At 41.3% G+C, this 21,656-nt stretch overlaps 1 protein-coding gene across 4 annotated transcripts in view; it reads right to left on the reverse strand.

Annotated features, from left to right (window-relative positions):
• Positions 1-20,299, reverse strand: part of ASIP (agouti signaling protein) — a 39,069-nt gene extending 18,770 nt beyond the window's left edge. For 2 of the 4 annotated variants that reach the window (XM_027867023.1, XM_027867021.1), the window contains exon 1: positions 20,071-20,299. The gene's annotated coding sequence lies outside the window, so the exon portion shown is untranslated. Of the gene's footprint in view, positions 1-1,871; positions 1,930-18,868; positions 18,943-20,070 lie in introns of those variants that run through there. The other 2 variants (XM_027867025.1, XM_027867022.1) reach the window with 2 other exon arrangements.
• Between the last annotated feature and the right edge of the window lie 1,357 nt (positions 20,300-21,656).

Consider the following 21,656-nt stretch of genomic DNA (forward strand, 5'->3'; position numbering starts at 1 on the left):
GGCCTGGTCTAACACACAGAGCTTCGACCTTCGAGTCAGGAAGACTTGGGTTCAAGTCCCCCTCCTGCCACTCCCTGCGTGACCCCAGGGAAGGCGCCTAACTTCTCTGTGCCTCAGTTTCTTTATCTTTGAAATGAAGAGGTTGGAATCCTTGGCCTCCGAGGCCCCTTCTAGCTCCAAATCTATAATCCTACGATCCGCACTGGGGAAAATAAAAACAACCCCAACACTTCCAAAGAAAATCAAGTTTGGAATTATCGTTGTTTACTGTTCTTCGCCCACAGACAGGTGAGCCAGGAGCCACCCTACAGCTACAGCCAAACCCCTGATCCTTGCTCCGCAGGAATCCCTGGAAATCTTAAGTCAAAAATGACTTTCCCCAGACCCCTTAAAAGGCGCCAAAACGTGACTGAGCGATTGGAGGGGAGGGAGCTGCTGCGGTTTGGGAGGCTTCCCACTCCTTCCTTGAGAGAATCACTGGATCTCCGAGTTAGAAGGGATTTCTGAGTGCATCTGGTCTCACCTGTCCGTGAGTAATCAGCCTTCATTTGTGAAGACGCCTCTCGAGGAACTAGAAGTAAAGTGGCTGTGCCTGGGGGCAGGTTGGTGCGTTCAGGTGGAAGGCAGCAGAAAACACTCCCTTCCCTCACAAGCTTTACTTTGAATGAAACTAAAACGCAGCACGTCACTACCCTGAGGCTGGGACAGGAGTGACGGAAGCAGAGGATGCTCGGAAGCATGGAAAGGCGGATGCCACTTCATTCATTCTGGAGGCAAAGTCAAGTTCTTGCTGCTGAAGTCCCCCAGCCCCACTAGGAGCCCTGAGGACCTCAGTCCCTCTATCGGTTGGAGAGAAGGCTGGATGAAGGCTCAGCAGCAAGTTAGAAGAGAAAGAAAAGGAAGAACAGAAGAAAGTTTTTTCAAACATCTCTTGGTCTGTGCGACGGTAGAACTCCCTGGGGGTCTGTGCTGGGGAATAGAACCCATCCTAGCAGTCCATCGGCAGGACACTCTGGGCTAAGTAGGTTCTCTCTTCCCACACCTGATCCTTCCTGGAGAGCCGCTCAAGGATGCAAAACCTTGTTTTGCAATTGGAAGAGAAGCCCAGGAGAAAGAAGTTTCTCTCTGTGTATTATCTGTCTGTCTCCCTCTGTTTTTGTGTCTCTGTCTCTATCTCTCTTTGTCTCTCTCTGTGTGACTCTATGATTATGTCTCTCTGTCTATTTCTGTTTCTCTCTCTCTTTCTCTCTCCCCTCTGTGTCTGTCTCTTTCTCTCTTTCTCTCTCTCTTTGTTTATGTCTTTCTGTTTCTTTCCCTGTCTATTTCTATTTCTGTCTGTTTCTGTGTCTCTGACCTCTCTCTCTCTCTCTCTCTTTCTGTCCCTGTCTGTTTCTGTCTCCATTTCTGTGTCTCTGACTGTCTCTATCATTATCTCTGTGTGCCTCTATGTTTATGTCTCCCTATTTCTGTTTCTGTCCTTTTTTATTTCTATGTCTGTGCTTAACTCTCTATCTGTCTCTCTCTCTGTCTGTCTGTCTCTCTGTCTTTCTCTCTCCCTCTCTTCTGTCTTTCTCTATGTTTATGTCTCTGTTTATTTCTGTCTGTCTCTCTGTGTGTCTCTGAATTTCTCTCTCTGTTTCTGTCACTCTGTTTCCTTCTCTTTCTGTCTGTCTGTCTGTCTTTTGCAATCTGTCTCTGTCTCACTCTCATCACAAGCCAAAACTGGGAGCAAACCTCACAAGGGCAAAGAGGACAGGGGACAGAGGACAGGGGACAGAGGACCAGGAACGGGAAACAGGGGATAAAAGACAAGGGATGGGATCCTTCCCTGAAGGCAGATAAAATAGGAGAATAGTTTCCCTCCTACTTACAGTACCAAGGACTATGTCACTCTCTGAACCTCCGGCTCGAAGGAGCTCTGCTTCTTCCCTGTCCCTGTGGCTGTGATCCAAACTACAGTTTTGGTGCTAGAGCTGGGAACTTTCTCAGAGACCCCCCAGCTTGCTGCAGCTATCCTCCCCTCCCTCCTTTTCTTCTATTTTCCTCCCTTCCTCCCTCTCTCTCTCCCTGGCAAAAGTCTGGCTTCTTATAGCCAGCCTGATGGCCACAAGTCTTGTGGTTTAGCCTTGCTGTGTTTCCCTGTAGGCTTTGGAGCTGAATTGGTGTTGACCAGCTGGGGACACTGGTGGCTTTGAGGGGAAGTGATTATAACGGGTTCTCCTTCACTCCAATGTTGTTATTGTAGATTTATTGGAATCAGGTCTGAGGCAGAATGGATGGAACCTTCTTTCTCCTGACAAATTAGCATGGAAAAACCAAGGCTATAGAGCCCAGCCTGTCTGGGGAATACAGACTGGGCATCAGGTAGCAAATTTGCTGAAATTGACCATGGCTGATTTATAAAATCTCTTTGGGGACTTTGAGTGGTGGCTCATAATTTATAGATTTCAGCTGCAAACCTTTGCTAGTGGACAAGCCAGCCAACGGGCAGAAGGGCAAAAGGTCATCCAGACCCCACTGCAGACTCCCAGGGCAGCTGGGTTGATGCTCTCCAACATGACTTTCTCCTTACTCAGTTTCTTCCCCCAGATTGTGCAAGTTTTTGTTTATGACTGTGAAATACAATTTTTGCTAAAGACTTAGGGATGAAATCTTTAAGGCCTTGCCCTTTGGAACAGCTTTCTGCATGTTTAAATTATGCTGCTTTCTATTTGTGTGACCTTGGGCAAATCACTTGGCCTTTCTGAGTCCATTTCCTCATCTGTGAAATTGGGAGTGGGTGGGATTAATTCCTCTCTAAGGTCCTTTTAAGCTCATCCCTTTTCAGGGTGCCATCTCTGCTTTTGTTTCAAATTCTATTCATGGATTAATTCCTCATTGGCAGTGATGACAAAACAAGTAAGCTCACAGAATCCTAAAACATGAAAGCCAGAAAGGCCCTTAGAGGTCATTTAGTCCAATAGTCTTATTTGACCCAGAGCTGGTGGGGGGTGGGGAGTGGGGGGAAAGGATTCAAGATCACACAGCAAGTCAGTGGCAAAACTAAGACCTGAATAGCAGTTCCTTTAGTAGCTTTCATAACTTTTTGAGAGATGAAATCACTATTAAGGCAAGCCAATAAATTATTTACTAGAGCAGATACCTGGATAATGGAAGTCCCCATCATAACAGCTGTAACATGCCTGGATTGAAATCTGACTCCCAAACTCTTCTTGTATTGACTTGATCTGTCCAGGTGGTCGGTAGGAGACTTTCTCAGCGCTATCATTCTGTCTCTTTCTTCACTGAGTGTCATTCATCTTCTTTCCTTTATGCATCTTCCTTCTGGTTCCTGGAATTCCTCATTAGTATGTGTTTTTAATAGTCAATGCAACTCTACCTCTTCCCTCTCTGCCTTTCAACTATTCCATTTCTGTCTTTTTTTTTTTTTTTGCCTTTTTGGTGGGGCTATTGGGGTTAAGTGACTTGCCCAGGGTCACACAGCTAGTGTCAAGTGTTTGAGGTCAGATTTGAACTCAGGTCCTCCTGACTCCAAGGCCAGAGCTCTATCCACTGCACCACCTAGCTGTCCCTATCTTGTCTTGACTTAAAAACTTGTCTTATCCTTGGCTACTTGCTTTCTCTCTCCCTATAAATCCATTCAGTCACCAAATCTTGTTTCTACCTCTACATCATCCGACCCTTTCACTCTCCTCATAAGGCTATCACTTTAGCATGTGGTGGCCTCGTGAGGCTTTCATGTTATGGCACAGTATCCAGTACATAGTATGTGCTTACTAAATATTTATTGATCAATTGATTATTGATTGTTTTTCCCTTGAAAGCCTGTCCTTCTGCCTATTGCCTCTGTCAGACATAGATGCCTCGATCAAGCTGTGCCAGCAGTGCCCTGGCAGGCCTCCTTGAGCTGTGCTTCTTGAGGAAGAAAGCACAGGTGATAAAATCCTATCTACTCAACAAAGCTGCAGAATGGTCAGAAAACTCCAGGCTCGAGACCTTCTTTAGAAGCAGCAATAGGCAATGGCTAGTGCAGTGCCACAGTATTCTCAGACCAGGACCGTCCAGGCCTACTGGCTCTGAGGACTATATGCTCTGGCACTGTCAGGAAACATCAGAAGGATCCAGAGATCTGAACCTCAAAGGTCCAGTTTAAGAACCTAGGGGCCTCAGGATAAAAACAAGCATTGCCAACTGCCCCACCCAAAAAGAGTAACAAGGGCTAGACCCCGGCATAAGGCCCCAATTCAGATACTGAGGCTAGAGAAAATGAATGAAAACACCAACCAGGATCAAAAATTATTGCAATCTAACTCCACAACAACTGCAAGCAGAAACTCAAAGGAAAAAACAAATTGGATTTTCCATAAGAGCTACAAGGATGCCTAGAAGGAATGAAGCAAGACATAAAAAATGAAATAAAGACTTTGGAGATCAAAATCAGAAGGAGAATCAGCTTAGAAGAGGTAAGTGGTAAACCTTGTTCAAGAAATGAATTCCTGAAAACTAAAATAAACCAAGTAGAATTGAATCCACTAGATAGCAAGAAATATTAGACCCAAATCAAAAGATTTAAAAAGAAGAAGAAAATGTAAAATATTTGATATTAAAAATAACTGAGGGGTCAGCTAGGTGGTGCAGTGGACAGAGCACCAGTCCTGGATTCAGGAGGACCTGAGTTCAAATCCGACCTTAGACACATAACACTTACTAGCTGTGTGACCCTGGGCAAGTCACTTAACCCCCACTGCCCAACCAAAAACAAAAACAACAACAACAACAAAAATAACTGACCTGGAAAACAGGTCATGGAGAGATAATTTAAGAATCATTGAACAACCTCAAAACCATGACTTGAAAAAAAAAAGCCCCAGTACTATATTTCAAGAAATCATAAGTAGAAACTCCCTAGATCTATTAGAATTAGGGGATAAAGTAAAGATAGAAAAAATTCACTGATACACCAAAAGGAAAAGTCCCAGAAATGTCATAGCCAAAATTTAGGACTCCTATGTCAAAGAAAAAATACTGCAAGTGTCCAGGAAGAAACAGTTCAAGTACCAAGGAACCACAGTCAGAATCACAAAAGATCTAGCAGTTTCTCCTAAAAGTGAGAAGACATCTTGGAATATAATATTCCAAATGGCAAGAGATGGGAGCAGTTAGGTGGCACAGTGGATAGAGCACCAGCCCTGGAGTCAGAAGGACCTGAATTCAAATCTGGCTTCAGACACTTAACACTTACTAGCTGTGTGACCCTGGGCAAGTCACTTAACCCCATTGCCTAGCAAAACAAACAAACAAACAAAAGGCAAAAGATAAATGGTTACAACTAAGAATAACTTACCCTAGAAAATTTAGTATAATATTAGGGGAGGTGGGGGGGGTGGCATGGTGGGAGATCGGACCTTATTGGAATAGAGAATTTTAAAAAAATTCTGATGAAAAGACCAGAGATAGGTAGGAACTTTGAAATAGAAAAAAAGGAATCTAGATAAACCTAGAAAGGTAAATTTATTTGAGTAAATGGAGGGAGCCGTATGATGATGTTGTGTTAATATTCTAATAGGCTAGGAAGAAGAAACAAATATCAGGACCTTAACGTCAGGAGGCAGAACCAAGACGGCAGACTGAGAGTCAGTATTTTTGCCTAGCTCTTTCAACACACCTCCTCCACAACAACCTAGAAAGTATGCCAGACCAAATTCTGATCAGGAAAGCCAAGAAGTCACAAGCGAAGTCACAGTAAGTCATTTTTCTTAGCCCAGGACAGCTTAGGAAGATAGACAGAGAGGTCTCTCTGCACAACCAGTGGCAACAGCTTTGGGATTGGTAGTATTTCTGTGCCCAGGAATAGAAAGGGAACTGAAATAAAAAACCATGGTAGGAAGAACTGAAGCAGAAAGAGATCTGAGCTGGAAGGAGGAAGAGGTGCCATCTGGTAGCTTTGTCACCAATTGCCTAATTCTAGGTCATAGATCTAGGGTAGAAAGGAGTGACTGTGACTGACTTTGGGACCCTGTTGAGTACTAAGCACAAAAACAATTCCAGAAACTGAGCTGTATGGCTGTGAGCATAGGAGAAGAGTGGTGACTCAGTTCTAACCTTTAGCACAGCGCATAAGCCTACAGTGGAAAAACCAGGGCAGGAAACCAAGACCAAAGTGGAGTCACTATGAACCTTCAGAACCTCACAGCAGGCTAACAATGACTGAGTTCCAGCAGTAATTTATTGAAATTTAGTTACACACAAACTAACAGACCCAAACTCAGGTCAAGAAACTGTAGAGCTCAGACCAGAAGGGTTATGAACAGACTTCTGCACGGATCACACCACTTCAAAAGCACCAAAAACTTGCAGGCCTCCAGACTGAGCTATGAAAGCAATAGAAACCCAAGCCATACATCCCTCCTCCCATCAGAAGTGAGCCAGAACCCAACAGTAACCTAAAATCCAAAGTCAAGTAGTAGGCTGGAAGAATGAACAAACAAACATAAAACAAAAAAGGAACCCAACCATAAAAAACTACTATAGTGATTGGAAAATTCAAACACAGAAGAAGTCAATGCTCAATACAAGTCCAACAATAATTCCTAAGAGTTAAAGCAAGAGCCAAAGAAAGATTTTTTGAAAAGAGAGTAAAACCTGGCTTGAAAAGTAAAATGAGTAGTAGAAAGAAAAATGGCAGAAGAAATGAGAGCTATCTAAGAAAGTTATGAAAAGAGAATTAACAGCTTGGTACAAAGGTACAAAACCTTACTGGAGAAAATAATTCCTTAAAAATTAGAATTGGCCAAATGGATAGTAATGATCCAATGAGACATCAAGAAATAAAACAGAAGCCAAAAGGCTGAAAAAAAAATAAAATATGAAACATCTGACAGGAAAAACAACTGACCTGGAAAATAGATCAAGGAAAGATAATTTAAGAATCATTTGTATAATGATCCAAGACCATTCCAAAGGACTCATGATGAAAAATGTCATCTACATCTAGAAAAAGGACTGATAAAGTCTGAATGCACACTATTTTTCACTTTCTGTATTTTTTTTCCACCTTTTGGTCTGTGTCTTCTTTCACAACATGACTAATATGGTAATATGTTTTGCATGATTGAATATGTACAATCTATATTAAATTGCTTAATGTCTCAGACAGAGACATGAGAGAGAGGGAGAGAAAATTCAGAATTCAACATTTAAAAAAATAAATGTTAAAAATTGTCTTTACATGTAACTGGGAGAAAATAAAATATTTTTTAAAAAAGGATAATTTGTATACCTGAAAACCAGGAACATAAAAAGAACTTTCACATATTTCAAGAAATTATAAAGGAAAATTGCCCAAATATCTTCAAACCAAAGAGCAAAGAAATGGAAAGAATCCACCAGTCACTTCTTGAAAGAAGTCCCAAAATAAAAACTCCCAGGAATATTGTAGCCAAAATCTAGAATTCACAGGTCAAGGAGAAAATACTGCAAGCAGCCAGAGAGAAATAATTCAAGTACCAAGGAATCAAAGTCAGGATCACATATACTATTGTGCTGTAAGGAATTATGAAGGAATGGTTTTAGAAAAACCTGGGAAAATTTATATGAACTGATGCAAAGTAAAGTGAACAGAACCAGAAGAACAATTCATACAGTAACAGCAATATTGTAAACATAATCAACTCTGAAAGACTTAGTAACTGAACCAGAAGAATTTATGCAAAGAAAACAACATTGTAGAAAAAAACTTTGAAAGTCTTGGGAACTCTGATCAAAGTAGACCAATCATGTCTCCAGAGGACTTATGTATGATAAAACACATTACCTACCTCCTGACAAAGAGATGTTGGACATAAAGTGCAGAGACATATACTTTTGAACATGGATACTGTATGTATTCATTTTGCTTGATTATTCTTTTTTGTCAAAAAGGGTTTTTTTTTCTCCTTTTTTTCCCTTAGTTAATAGAGAGGAGGGAGGTAAGCAATGATGATGCCATAAAAAGATCATTGTAACATTTTTTAAACTACAGAAAAAAACAGAAGGAAGTTCAGAAGGAAGCACAGATAAATAGGATAATTTTTAAAATAATGTGTAGAATTTAGTGCATATTTTTTGTGAAATGAAGATTCATGTTTTCATGTGGAATTCTCTTTTGTGGTTTTTTTAAATGATTTTTAAAAAATAATTAATTTATTTTTAGTTTTCAACATTCACTTCCACAGAATTTTGAGTTTCAAATTCTCTCCCCATCTCTCCCCCCCCACCCCATGACAACATGCATTCTGATTACCCCTTCCCCCAATCTGCCCTCCCTTCTATTACCCCCCCCTTCTCTTATCCCCTTCCCCTTCTGTTTCCCTCTAGGGTAAGATAGATTTCTCTACCCCATTGCCTGTGTATCTTATTCCCCAGTTGCATGTAAAAACAATTTTTTTAACATTCATTTTTAAAACTTTGAGTTCCAAATTGTCTCCCTCCCTCCCTCCTTCCCCACCTACCCTCAATGAGAAGGCAAGCAATTCGATATAGGTTATACATGTGCAGTCATGCAAAACACTTCTGTGATAGTCATGTTGTGAAAGACTAACTATATTTCCCTCCATCCTATCCCACCCTTCATTTATTCTATTCTCTCTTTTGACCCTGGCCCTCTTCAAAAGTGTTTGCTTCTGATTACCCCCTACCTCAATCTGCTCTCCCTTCTATCACCCTCCCTCTCTTATCCTCACCCTCCCTCTCTTATCCTCTTCCTCTCTACTTTCCTGTAGGGTAAGATAGATTTCTACACCCAATTGAGTATGTATGTTATTCCCTCCTTAAGCCAAATCCAATGAGAGTAAGGTTCTCTCATTCCATCTCACCTCCCCCCTTTTCCCCCTCCACTGTAAAAGCTTTTTCTTGCCTCTTTTATGTGACATAATTTACCCCATTCTACCTCTCCCCTTCTCCTTCTTCCAGTGCATTTCTCTCTTACCCCTTAGTTTTATTTTTTAGGTATCATCCCTTCATATTCAACTCATCCTATGCCCTCTGCCTACATACATTCCTTCCAGCTACCCTAATAATGAGAAAGGTCTCATGAGTTACAAATATCATCTTTCCACGTAGGAATGTAAACAGTTCAACTTTAATAAGTGTCTTATGCTTTCTTTTTTCTGTTTACCTTTTCATGCTTCTCTTAAATCTTGTATTTGAAAGTCAGCTTTTCTATTTATCTCTGGTTTCTCAAGTATGCTTTAAATTACTCTACATCATTGAATATCGTTCCCCCCCCCATTGATTACATTCAGTTTTCCTGGGTAGGTAATTCTTGGTTTTAATACTAGCTCCTTTGACCTCCAGAAAATCCTATTCCAAGCCCTTTGATCTCTTAATGTAGAAGCTACTAGATTTTGTATTATCCTGATTGTGTTTCTGCAATACTTGAATTGTTTCTTTCTGGCTGCTTGCAATATTTTCTCCTTGATCTGAGAACTCTGGAACTTGGCGATAATATTCCTGGCAGTTTTCATTTTGGGATCTCTTTCAGAAGGAGATCAGTGGATTCTTTCAATTTCTATTTTACCTTCTGGTTCTAGAATATCAGGGCAGTTTTCCTTGATAATTTCTTGAAAGATGATGTCTAGGCTCTTTTTTTGATCATGGCTTTCCGGTACTCCAATAATTTTAAAAATTATCTCTCCTGGATCTATTTTCCAGGTCAGTTGTTTTTCCAATGAGATATTTCACACTGTTTTCTATTTTTTCATTCTTTTGGTTTTGTTTTATTGTTTCTTGATTTTTCATGAAATCATTAGCTTCCATTTGCTCCATTCTAATTTTTAAGGAATTATTTTCTTCAGTGAGCTTTTGGACTTCCTTTTCCATTTGGCCAATTCTGCTTTTGAAGGCATTCTTCTCCTCATTAGCTTTTTGGACCTCTTTTGCCATTTGGGTTAGTCTATTTTTAAGGTGTCATTTTCTTCAGTATTTTTTGGGGGGTCTCTTTTAGCAAACTGTTGACTTGTTTTTCATGATTTTCTTGTATCACTCTCATTTCTCTTCCCAATTTTGCCTTTACTTCTCTTATTTGGTTTTCAAAATCCTTTTTGAACTCTTCCATGGCCTGAGACCAATTCATATTTTTCTTGGAAGCTTTGGATGTAGGATGTTTTGACTTTGTTGTCTTCTTCTGGTTGTATGTTTTGATCTTCTTTGTCACCAAAGTAGGATTTTTTTTTCTTTTAATCTGGGTTTTTAAAATTTTTTATTAAAAAATATTTTTTTAATTTTTAACATGTGTTTTTAAAACTTTGGGTTGCAAATTTTCTCCCTTCCTCCCTCCCCACCCAACCTCATTGGAAAGGCAAGCATGTTGATACAGGTTATAGACGTGTAGTCATGCAAAACACTTCCATAGTAGTCCTGTAGTGAAAAACTAAGTATATTTCCCTTCATCCTATTCTAACCCCCATTTATTCTATTTTCTCTTTTGACCCTGTCCCTCCTCAGAAGTGTTTGCTTTTGATTATCCTCTCCCCCAATGTGCCCTCCCCTCTATCAAACCCCTGCTCTCTTGTCCCCTTCCCCTCTTATTTTCCTGTAGGGTAAGATAGATTTCCATACCCCATTGTGTACGTTATTCCCTCCTTAAGCCAAATCCTATGAGAGTAAGACTCACTCATTCCCTCTCACCTTCCCCCATTTCCCCTCCATTGTAAGAGCCTTTTCTTGTCTGTTTCATGTGATATATTTTACCTCATTCTACTTCTCCCTTTCTCCTTCTCCCAGTATAATCTTCTCCCACCCCTTAATTTTATTTACCAGATATCACCCCTTCATCTACAAATCACCCTGTGTCCTCTATCAATCTATCTATACAAACATAATTTTTTCCCTCCCACTACTCAAATACTGACAAAGGACTCATCAGTTACAAATATCACCTTTCCATGCAGGAATGTAAACAGTTCAACCTTAATAAGTCTCTTATGATTTCTCTTTCCTGTTTACCTCTTCATGTTTCACTTGAGTCTTGTATTTGAAAATCAAATTTTCTATTCAACTCTGGTCTTTTCATCAAGAATGCTTGAAAGTCCTCTATTTCACTGAATGACCATTTTTTTCCCCTGAAGGATTATACTCAGTTTTGCTGGGTAGGTGATTCTTGGTTGTAATCCTATCTCCTTTGCCCTCCGAAATATTATATTCCATGCCCTGCGGTCCCTTAATGTAGAAGCAGCTAAATCTTGTGTTATCCTGATTGTGTTTCCACAATACTTGAATTGTTTCTTTCTGACTGCTTGTAATAGTTTCTCCTTGACCTGGGAACTCTGGAATTTGGCTACAATATTCCTAGGAGTTTTCCTTTGGGGATCTCTTTCAGGAGGAGATTGGTGGATTATTTCAATTTCTATTTTGCCTCTGGTTCTAACATATCAGGACAGTTTTCCTTGATAATTTCTTGAAAGATGATGTCTAGGCTCTTTTTTTGATGATGGCTTTCAGATAGTCCAATAATTTTTAAATTCTCTCTCCTGAATCTATTTTCCAGGTCAGTTGTTTTTCCAATGAGATATTTCACATTGTTTTCTAATTTTTCATTCTTCTGGATTTGTTTTACAGTGTCTTGATTTCTCATTAAGTCACTAGCTTCCAATTGCTCTATTCTAATGTTTAAGGAAGTATTTTCTTCAGTAATCTTTTGGACTTCCTTTTCTATTTGGCCAATTTTGCTTTTTAGGGCATTTTTTTCCTCATTGGCTTTTTGGAACTCTTTTGCCATTAGGGTTAGGCTATTTTTTTTTATTTTTGTTTTTGTTTTTGTTTTTTGTTTTTGTTTTTGTCTTTTTTTAGTGAGGCAATTGGGGTTAAGTGACTTGCCCAAAGTCACACAGCTAGTACGTGTCAAGTGTTTGGTCTGAGGCCAGATTTGAACTCAGGTCCTCCTGACTTCAGCGCCGGTGCTCTATCCACTGTGCCACCTAGCTGCCCCTTAGGCTATTTTTTAAGGTGTTATTTTCTTCAGTATTTTTTTGGGTCTCCTTTAGCAAGCTGTTGACTTGTTTTTCATGATTTTCTTGCATCACTCTCAATTTTTCCTCTACTTCTCTTACTTGCTTCTCAAAACCCTTTTTGAGCTCTTCCAAGGCCTGGGACTGATTCATATTTTTCTTGGAGGCTTTGGATGTAGGAGCTTTGGCTTTGTTGTTTTCTTCTGGTTGTATGTTTTGACCTTCTTTGTCACCAAAGTAAGATAATGTAGTCTGACTCTTTTTGTGCTACTTACTCATGATCCCAGCCAATTACTTGAGTTTTAAACTCTTTGTTAAGGTAAAAGCCTGCTTCCAATGTGAAGAGTGTACTCTCCCAAGCTTCGGGGGTTTGTACAGCCGTTTTCAGAGGTACTTCTAGGGACCTATAAATTTTCAGTTCTTCCAAGGTGGTATGATAAGGAGCAAGGTGTTTTCTTTCCACCATCACAACAAGCTCCACTGCACCAGCATTCCTCCTTGTTCCAGGACTACCCCTCAGAACTGCTACCCAGATTCAAGCACAGGAAAAGCAAGAGATTCCTGCCTCAGCACTGGCAAAGAGGTCCCTGCAATCCCCCTCTGATCAGCTACTTGATTCCCCCTCAGTCTGTGGCCCTGAAGCTCAGGAAACAGCCGCAGCCCAGGGCCGTGCTCGAGACTTGCTGCTGAGACCTAGCTCCTCTCTCACTGCAGTCACAGACTTTTCCCGCTGACCTTCTAAGTTGTCTTTGGAGTTTAGGAGTTGAGAAGCCTGGAAACCATCACAGCTGCCCTCGATTCAGTCCTCTGAGGCCTGCTCCAGGGTCGCTGAGGCCTGCGCACCCACACCACACTGCGCTCCTCTCCCCTCTCCCCCTGGCGCGATATACCTTTATGATCAACCATCCAGGCTTTCTTTGGCTGAAAATTTGTTTCACTCTGTCTTTTTGTGGGTTCTGCTGCTTTAGAATTTGTTTAGAGCCATTTTTTATAGGTATTTGGAGGGCTTTGGGAGAGAGCTCAAGACAGTCACTACTTTCCCTCCCTGTAGAAATCTATCTTAACATACAGGAAAGTAGGAAGGGAAGGGGATAAAAGAAGCAGGGGGGAGCTGATAGAAGGGAGGGCAGTTTGGGGGAGAGAAAAGTCAGAAGCAAAACACTTTTGAGAATGGACAGGGTAAAAGGAGAGAGTAGGATAAACAAGGGGAAAATAGGATGGAGGGAAGTATATAGTTGGTAATCTTTACCATGAAGAAAAAAAATTACAGGGAGTTTCTCTGATAAAGACTTCACTTCTCAAATATATAGAAAACTGAATCAAATTCATAGAAATAAGAGCCATTCCTCAATTGAAAAATGGTAAGGATATGAACTGGCAGTTTTCAGACAAAGTAATCAAAGCTATCTATAGCCATATGAAAAAAAATACTCTTAATCACTATTAATGAGAGAAACGCAAATTAAAACAACTCTGAGCTACTACCTTACACTTGTCAGATTGGCTAATATGACAGAAAAGGAAAATGACAAATGCTAGAGGGGTTATGGGAAAATTAAAACACTAATGTATTATTGGTGAAGTTGTATACTGATTCAACCATTATGGAGAGCAATTTGGAATTATGTCTAAAGGACTATAAAACCATGCACATCTTTTGACCAAGATTTACCACTACTAGGTCTGTATCCCAAAGAGATAAACTAAAAGGAAAAGGATCTATCTGTAAAAAATATTTATGGCAGCTCTTTTAGTGGTGACAAGAGAATTGGAAATTGAGGAGATGTCCATCAATTGGGGAATGGTTGAACAAATTATTGTATGTGATTGTGATGTAATACTACTGTGCTTTAAGAAATGTTGAGAGCAGGATGCTTTCAGAAAAACATGGAAAGGCTTACATGAACTGATGCAAAATGAAATGAGTAGAACCAGGACATTGTACACAGTAACAGCAACATTGTATGATGATCTACTATGAGTAACTTAGTTATTCTTAACAATACAATGATCCAAGACAATTCTGTAGGACTTATGATGAAAGGGACTGTCCATCTCCAAAGAAAGAACTGGTAGAGACTGAATGCAGATCAAAGATATTTTTCTTAACTTTCTTTATTTTTCTTGGTGTTTTTTTTTTGTCTGTGTTTTCTTTCACAGAATGACTTACAAGAAAATGTTTTTGCACAGCTACACATGTAACCTATGTTAAATTGTTTGCCTTCTCAGTGGGGGAGGGGGAAGGGAGGGAGAGAATTTGGAACTCAAAATTTGAAAAAAATAATGTTAAAATTGTTTTTACATGTAATTGGGAAAAATAAAATATTAAATAATATTAAAAAAAGAAATATTGGCCAAGAAATGACTAATAAATCAATTTTTAAAAAAAGCTGGGACTCTCTGCAACTCATATTCTTAGAGAGTTGCCTAATGCTCTGAGAGATAAAATGATTTCCAAGGTCACATAGCCAGTAAATGTTAAAGGCAGGACTTGAATCCAGGTTTTCCTGACTTTCTATCCATAATGCCAGGTGGACCCCTCACTATAATTGTTAGGAAATATTTCATTGCATTGAACCAAGATCTACCTTTTTGCAATGCCTCCCCCCCTCCCTACTCCCACTGGACTGAATTTTGCCCTCTGGGGCCAAACAAGACAAATCCAATCCCTCTTCCAAGTAACAGCTTTCAAAATCCTTGAAGAGAGTTGTCATGTCCTTCTCAAGTGTTCTTTTCTCAAGCCTAAACATCCTTTGTTTCTTCAATCAACAGTTATTGATGCTTCATTAATTACTATATGCCAAGTACCAAGGTAGATTTCAACCATTCCTCTTATGATCTAGTTTCTAGCATTTTCACCCTACTGGTAGATTTTCCTCTTCTGGATACGCTCTAGTTTGTCAGTGTCCAGTCACAAATGTTGCCACCAGAATTGAACACAACACGTTCAGTGGGGTTCTCCTGTATCGCCCTCCCATGACAATGGGGTGTCACCACTCTGTCAGCAAGGCAACTGGAAGACACCGGGGCCTTCTGCCCGCCATATCATACAATGGATTCATCTTGAGCTTGCAGACCCTCAGGCCCTCTTGTGTGTTTCTCTTTCTCTTCATGTGTTTCCTATACTCTTTCTCCTCTTCTCTCCTTGTCCCTTCCCTTGGTATTTGCATAAGGACTGAGAGGATAGCGAGCACTTTATCCTTTACAATGGAGAAAAGGACTTTCCTTAGTCATGCCTTAGCTTGGCTTTGCTTCCCTGGGAAGCTCTGAACGTTCATGTGTGCATCAGTTGGGGTCTGTGTCCATGTGCACATATGTCTGCCAGTCCTAAGGGTTTTTGGCAACACACATCTGGTTTGAGAAACTTTTGGAAATTTTAGCTTAAAATTAGCTTAAAAGTCAGTAATGGGATGAATCCCCCTCCCCCATTTTCCCTATCAGGCTGATTATAGAAGGAACTGTGCCTGGGGACCAGGCCAGAGTGACTAACATCTTAGACCTATAAAAGGCAAGGAAATCAGAGGAGAGAGGAGGAGGGGCTCCAGGTGCTACTAGCCTATAAAACCCACATGTGGCAGGGGAAAATCTAGATTCCCTTCCTGGGGTATAATGAGAAATAAGGAATGAGCGTCATCTTGTCTAATTAGGTAGGGGAAGGGGCTGTATTTTGTGTGGCTTTTTCACTCTTTTCTCCAATGGAAAGTTTATAAGCTTTGAACAGGATGTCCTGCTTGTGGGCTGATTTCTTCCCTTTTGGGAATATGGATGGACAGTGTGATTTTTCTTCTCTAATGATGCATAAACCAAACCTCCATGACAGCAATTCCCATCCCTCTCAGGGAGTCTCCATTTATCTGCAGGGTTGTCAGCAAAATACTCAAAATATTTTCCAAAACAAAATTAATTTTAATTTAATTAGTTCATTTGAACGTATAAGAAAAAACCAAAAACATATGCCATAAAACACTTTTAGAATAATCACAATGTTACAGCACTCTATGGTATACACAGCACTGTTTCTCACCATGCTCTGAATAAGGTAGGAGTCATTTTCCTCTTTTTAAGTGACTTGCCAAGGTCATACTGGCAGTGTTGAAGGAGGACTAGATCTGGAGGCACAACTCAGCTCTAGTCCTAATTCTGTTACTTTCTAGGAAGCTAAAACAAATTAGGAGTCACTGCATGAGCTCTTTCTACTCCCACAAAGGCGATGATTCCAGGACACTACCTCTTTTGCCCCCATAACAAGCCTACCTGGTAGGTAAGGCTAGTGCTATTACCCCCATTTGACACCTGAGATAGAGTAATTGACTGACTTGCCCAAAGACAGGCACTGAATCAATTTCAGAGCTCTGGCTAGAGCTCACTGCAGGGATTTACCAGACTGTTGTTGCTGACACCACTCCCTTGGGTGATTGTCTATATGCTGTTGAGGGCCAGTTGTGTTAACCTGGAGTTAACATAGCAGCTAGTGATAGAGTGGATAAAGGAATGGGCCTGGAGTCAGGAAGATCCAAGTTCAACCAGCTTACTGGTTGGGTAACAAGTCATTTAACCTCTGTTGGCTTCAGTTTCTTCAACTGGGAAATGGGGTTAATATTAACACCTACCTCCCAGGATAGATGTGAGGATTAAATGAGATAATATTTGTAAAAATTGATTAGCACAGTGCCTGGCACATAGTAGGCACTATGATTATTGCTTTCCCTTCCCTTTCTTCTTCTCCCTGTTCATTAATGGCACCATGAAGAGAGTCAGAAACTTTTATTTTTTTTTAAGGGCAATTGGGGTTAAGTGACTTGCCCAGGGTCACACAGCTAGTAAATGTCAAGTGTTTGGTCTGAGGCCAGATTTGAACTCAGGTCCTGCTGACTTCAGGGCTGGTGCTCTATCCACCTAGCTGCCCCCAGAAACTTTTAAATGAGGCATTCTTAACCTTCTTTGTGTCCTGGATCCTTGTGGAAGTCCAGTGAAGCCTATGCACTCCTTCTCAGAATAATGTTATTAGATGTATAAATTAAAATACACAGGATTACAAAAGAAACCAATTCCATTAAAAAAAAGTCATCAATTTTTTTTTAAAAGTTCACCATAGGTTAAGAACCACAGGCCTCGATGTTTGTTTCCTTAATGAACTGGTTTTAAGCTGCTATCTGGCCACTCATCACCCTGGAATACTAGACAAATGTCAAGTGGCAGGACCTTGGGGCATAATCACTTAAAAACAGTCAAGTTTTGTTTTCAACAAAGGAATCAATTGTTGTGTGGTGAACCGAGCCTCCTCGAGAAGAGACCAGACTGAGGGTCCTTCTTCATCTCATGGGTTTTTGTTGCTGTTGTTGTTTTAAACAAGTGAAGCAAGTTTTCTACTTTTCATGCCTCCAAGAAGTGGGGATTAGAACAAGCCTTGCACCTACTCATTTTATGGAACATCTTCAGTGGGTACTTTGGTTTGCTCCCAGTTGATCCTTCTGAAAAAGCACAATTGTAAAGAGATAAAGCTCTGGGTGTGGATTTAGGTGGGCCATGACTCCAGTCTAAATGGTAATGAGCTATTGGAGCAGGCCTTGTGGTCGTAATGATTATAACTTGGGGTGACAGGGATGAATTGACTATTCCTTAAGGAAAATTGATGGAGTTGCAGGAGTTTTGGAAGGGTGGGAAGTGGCAATTATCAGCTGGGGGCTGGTGCCTCCCTAACCTGTCCCCATCCTAGAATTCTTGAAACTGCTTGCCCTGTGATCACAGTGACTTCTTTTCCACCCCTTTCACCTATCAGTTGTCCGGAAACCAACATTGCCCAAGGTTAATCTTGAGACTGGACTACCCTTGAATGACAGATTTCCATACAGATCACGTGCAAGGATGAGAATAGTCAGATCCTAAACTTAGAGCTGAAGAGGACCTCAGACGCCATCTAGACCACCTCCCTCATTTCATATATGAGGAAACTGATGGGCAAAGGGGTTTAGTAACCTGCTCAAGGACACATGGATATTAAATGGGGGAGGGGAAGGATTTGAACCCAGGTCCTTTGACTCAACCAGCACTATTTCCACTATACCATGTTGCCTCTCAACCCTGAACAGAGCTTTGAAGACAGCCTTACCAGTTTCCTTCTATAATCTAGAACCTTCTCAATGCCCACGTAGGGTTTTGAATCCAGTGTGAACTGATTTCCCTGGCCTTGGAGAGGTTTGTTTTCTTTCCTAAGGCAGTGATAAGTGGCGAGAAAACCCTTGGATTAGGGATCAGAAAACCTGGATTCTAGTACTGGCTCTCACTAGATGTTATCCATTCTCTCCATGTCTCCAAGCCTGTTTCCTCACCTATAATTTATCTCTGACCTGTCTCTCTTATGGAGTCATTGTGAGGATCCAATGACAATATGTAAATGTGAGTTATACGTAATCCTGGCAAATTGATGTAGTCTCCCTTCTTGAGTTCAAGATCTCTGTCTATTCACTTCCTAAAGCACATCTTCTACTTCTCTAAAAAAAACTTGTATCCCTTCTAAATTGACCTTCTGACTACCTCCCCCTTTTATCCAGCTCTGGACACCTGGCTCCCTCATTGCCCCTCACTGAGCTATGCCTACCTGTGGCTAATTAGAATCTGCACTTTTTCCAAGATAGATTTGAAAAGAAATTAAAAAGGGAGCACTGCTACTTCTTCATGGGTTTCCCATTATTCCATAAATCCCAGGACTACATCAATTTTCCTTTAGGAAAAATGATGCCAACCCAAGTCATAGTAACTATGATTATAATCACTGCTCTGGTGGTTCATTACCATTTGGGAAGCACTTTTCTTGCATTCCGTTTAGATAAGCAGGCTGGGGCCACGTCACTACATAGCAAAACGGCTAGTCCAATCATACTCACAATTTGGGTCACTTAATTCTTTATTTTCCCAGAATTGGAGAATTCCACAAGGAGAGAAATCTTGGTAGTTTGGCTTTTGAATCTGTCGATGATATACGATAAAGAGGAAGTTCCTCTTCTTTCAAGGTCCCTCCCTCTCTCCACCCTGCTCCCCATCTTGGACGCTGAAATCGCTGAAGACTTTGCCGACAGCCTACAGAGATCTGATTTGGCTGCCTCAGCGGGGCCCCCACAGAATTCTGAGTGACCAAGGGGAAAAGTAGAAGCAACTGGCCCCAAAGTTCCCTTTATTACCTTTGTATGGGGTTTTCCCCATATGAAGAAAATACATACAAAATCCCTTGAAGATTCCAGCCAAAGAGACGCTATCAAGCCAGCTCCTTTCTTCCCTACAGAAATCCTGTGACTTCAGGAAGAGGTGACCCAGATATGTGCTACCTATGGTAAGGGCCTGATTCTCTTCTATTATTATCCCAGAAGACTTTCCTCAGGGAAGTCCGCCATTCTAGGCTGAATTCCTATGAGATTCCAAATCTATTTCCATTTTTTCCTTCTTGGGAACCCAACTCACATCATGTCATCGGTGCCACCACTAACTTGGCGTTACTTGGTGATTGTTTTCTTTTCATGGTGAGGTTCAGCTCTGTGACAAAGCTATGAGTAAAGGTCCAAAGGTCCACAGCATCAAACAGATCTGTTGTGGTGCTCCCTATCTACTTGTCTACCACATGTGAACCACAGCTGGATTCTCTTACCACAACTTGAGAGCTTATACATCTTGAAAAATTCTTCCTGATTCTGGAAGTCTGTGGGATTAGCCTTTTATCAAATATCGATAGACTAATTCTCTAGGGGTTAAGATACTAACCCAAGAGATCATAGAAACGCATAGATTTAAAGCTGAAAGGGTTCTGAGAAATCATCTAGTCCAAGCCCTTCCTTTAACAGATACAGAAAAAGAGACCCAGAGAGGCTAAGTCATTTTCCCCAAGCTGCATAGATATAAAGCTGGAATTTTGACTGAGGTCCTCTGACTCCAAATCTAGTAATCATTTTCAAGGAGTAGCCCTAAAAATTTTCATTTGGGAAGAAAGAAAACAAAGCAAGAAAAAAGCAATCATGGTATTAGGGTCACAAAGCAGCAATGACTAAAGCGGACTCTTTATGTTAGGCACCCCAATGACTCCCCACTTAGGGCTCACCTCTCCTCTTGCCAAACAGGCCCTGATCCCCAAACAGTGAGTGGATGTCCTCTTGGGCTAAACAGGAAGGTATCCAAACCAAATGAAGAGTCTCTAGAACAGTTCTTGAAATCAAAATGTCTTCTCTAGATCAGTGGTTCTCGAAGCAAATCTGTAAAGGTCTTCCTGGTGAACCGTTGTAAGATATGCAAAATTGCATTAGCTTGTTCTTAGGGCTCCTAAAAGTCTGTGTTGCCTTTTCCCCCCATGTCAAATTTGCATCAAGATTAAAAACATCAAAATGTGTTTTTAAAAGGATCCATTGGTCCACACAAAAGTCCCACAAGATGACGTCTGTATTTTTCCTAGGAAATGGGTGGTGGCAATGAAGGTGGCAGCTCTCCAGTCTCTCCCCTGCTCAACTGTTTCTTGGGCTAACTTTTTAAGAATCACTGGTCCAAATGCACAGCTGAATATCACAAGGTTCTTAGATATAGCATTCGAGTGGATAGAAAAGTGGGGTTGCTTTCTTCCCTGGGCTCTGCACTCCTAGCTGCCATTAGCTTCTTAATTCCTGGCTGGTAGCTGACTGTTTCCAACTGACCCCCAGGTCCTGAGGCTGCTGCCGCCCCAGGAGTTTACTGGAGAGGCTGTGGCATTCTCAGGTTCCTCTTTGGAGAAGCTAGTGTTCAGGTGTGGGTGAGAAGGAACTGACTGGAGCTCAGGATACAGTTAGGGCTCAGGGAGATCTGTTTTCCCTTATCCTATCCAGAATTAACCCCAGCAAAGCCTGAGCCTGGGGAACAGCTCTGTGAGCAGACTTAATAACCCCTTGTTAGCCATCCAGTCCAGGCAAATTGCTAACTGCTGGGTTTCTCACAAGATAAAAGGGGGAAAGTCCTTTTTCGTTTCGAGGAGAGCGGCGTAAAAGTCAAAAGTAGTGGATTGGTGGCCACCATTAGGTCCCACAGATTTCTAGGCAGATTCACAAAAAGCTAGGTTATCTATACAGCCAACAAATGACTTAGGAGTTGCACCAATTTTAATATGCCCACTGGCCTCTAAGCAGACTTCCCCAAACCTTATACACCTTCATTTACCTAGCTGGATTCCTGTGGTTGTCGTAGGGGCCAGATGATAGATGTGCCTCATGATCCCCAAGAGGCGGATGCTACCTAAAGGAATCAGGCATCAGCCTCCAACATTTGACCTTGTGCAGTGTAGAACTGTGCCCTGAGAAGGGCAAGGTGGTCTTCCCACCTTGTTGAATAAGATGAAAACCACAAATTTGCTCTTTGACTAGGATGAAGGGCAGGGTGAAGGGGGGAGGATGCACAGTTTAGGAAGAAAACCCAACATCTGGATGGCATTTGCTACATACCTTTCTGGGAGTCCCTAGTTCCTGAACTTCCTTGCTAATGAGCCTCCCTTCCTGATCTGCAGAGGCTCAGTGTCTCCAGCTGGCCAGTGAATGACACTGCTTCCAGGCTCTGTGAGCAGGCTTATGTGGGTTGGCAGGAGCTCTGACTGGACCTCTAGAGGGGCAGTGCACATTTTCATACACACACACACACACACACACACACACACACACACACACACACACA

The sequence above is a fragment of the Vombatus ursinus genome, unplaced genomic scaffold, assembly GCF_900497805.2.
Source record: "Vombatus ursinus unplaced genomic scaffold, bare-nosed wombat genome assembly UNPS02014785.1, whole genome shotgun sequence".
NCBI classification, from domain to species: domain Eukaryota; kingdom Metazoa; phylum Chordata; class Mammalia; order Diprotodontia; family Vombatidae; genus Vombatus; species Vombatus ursinus.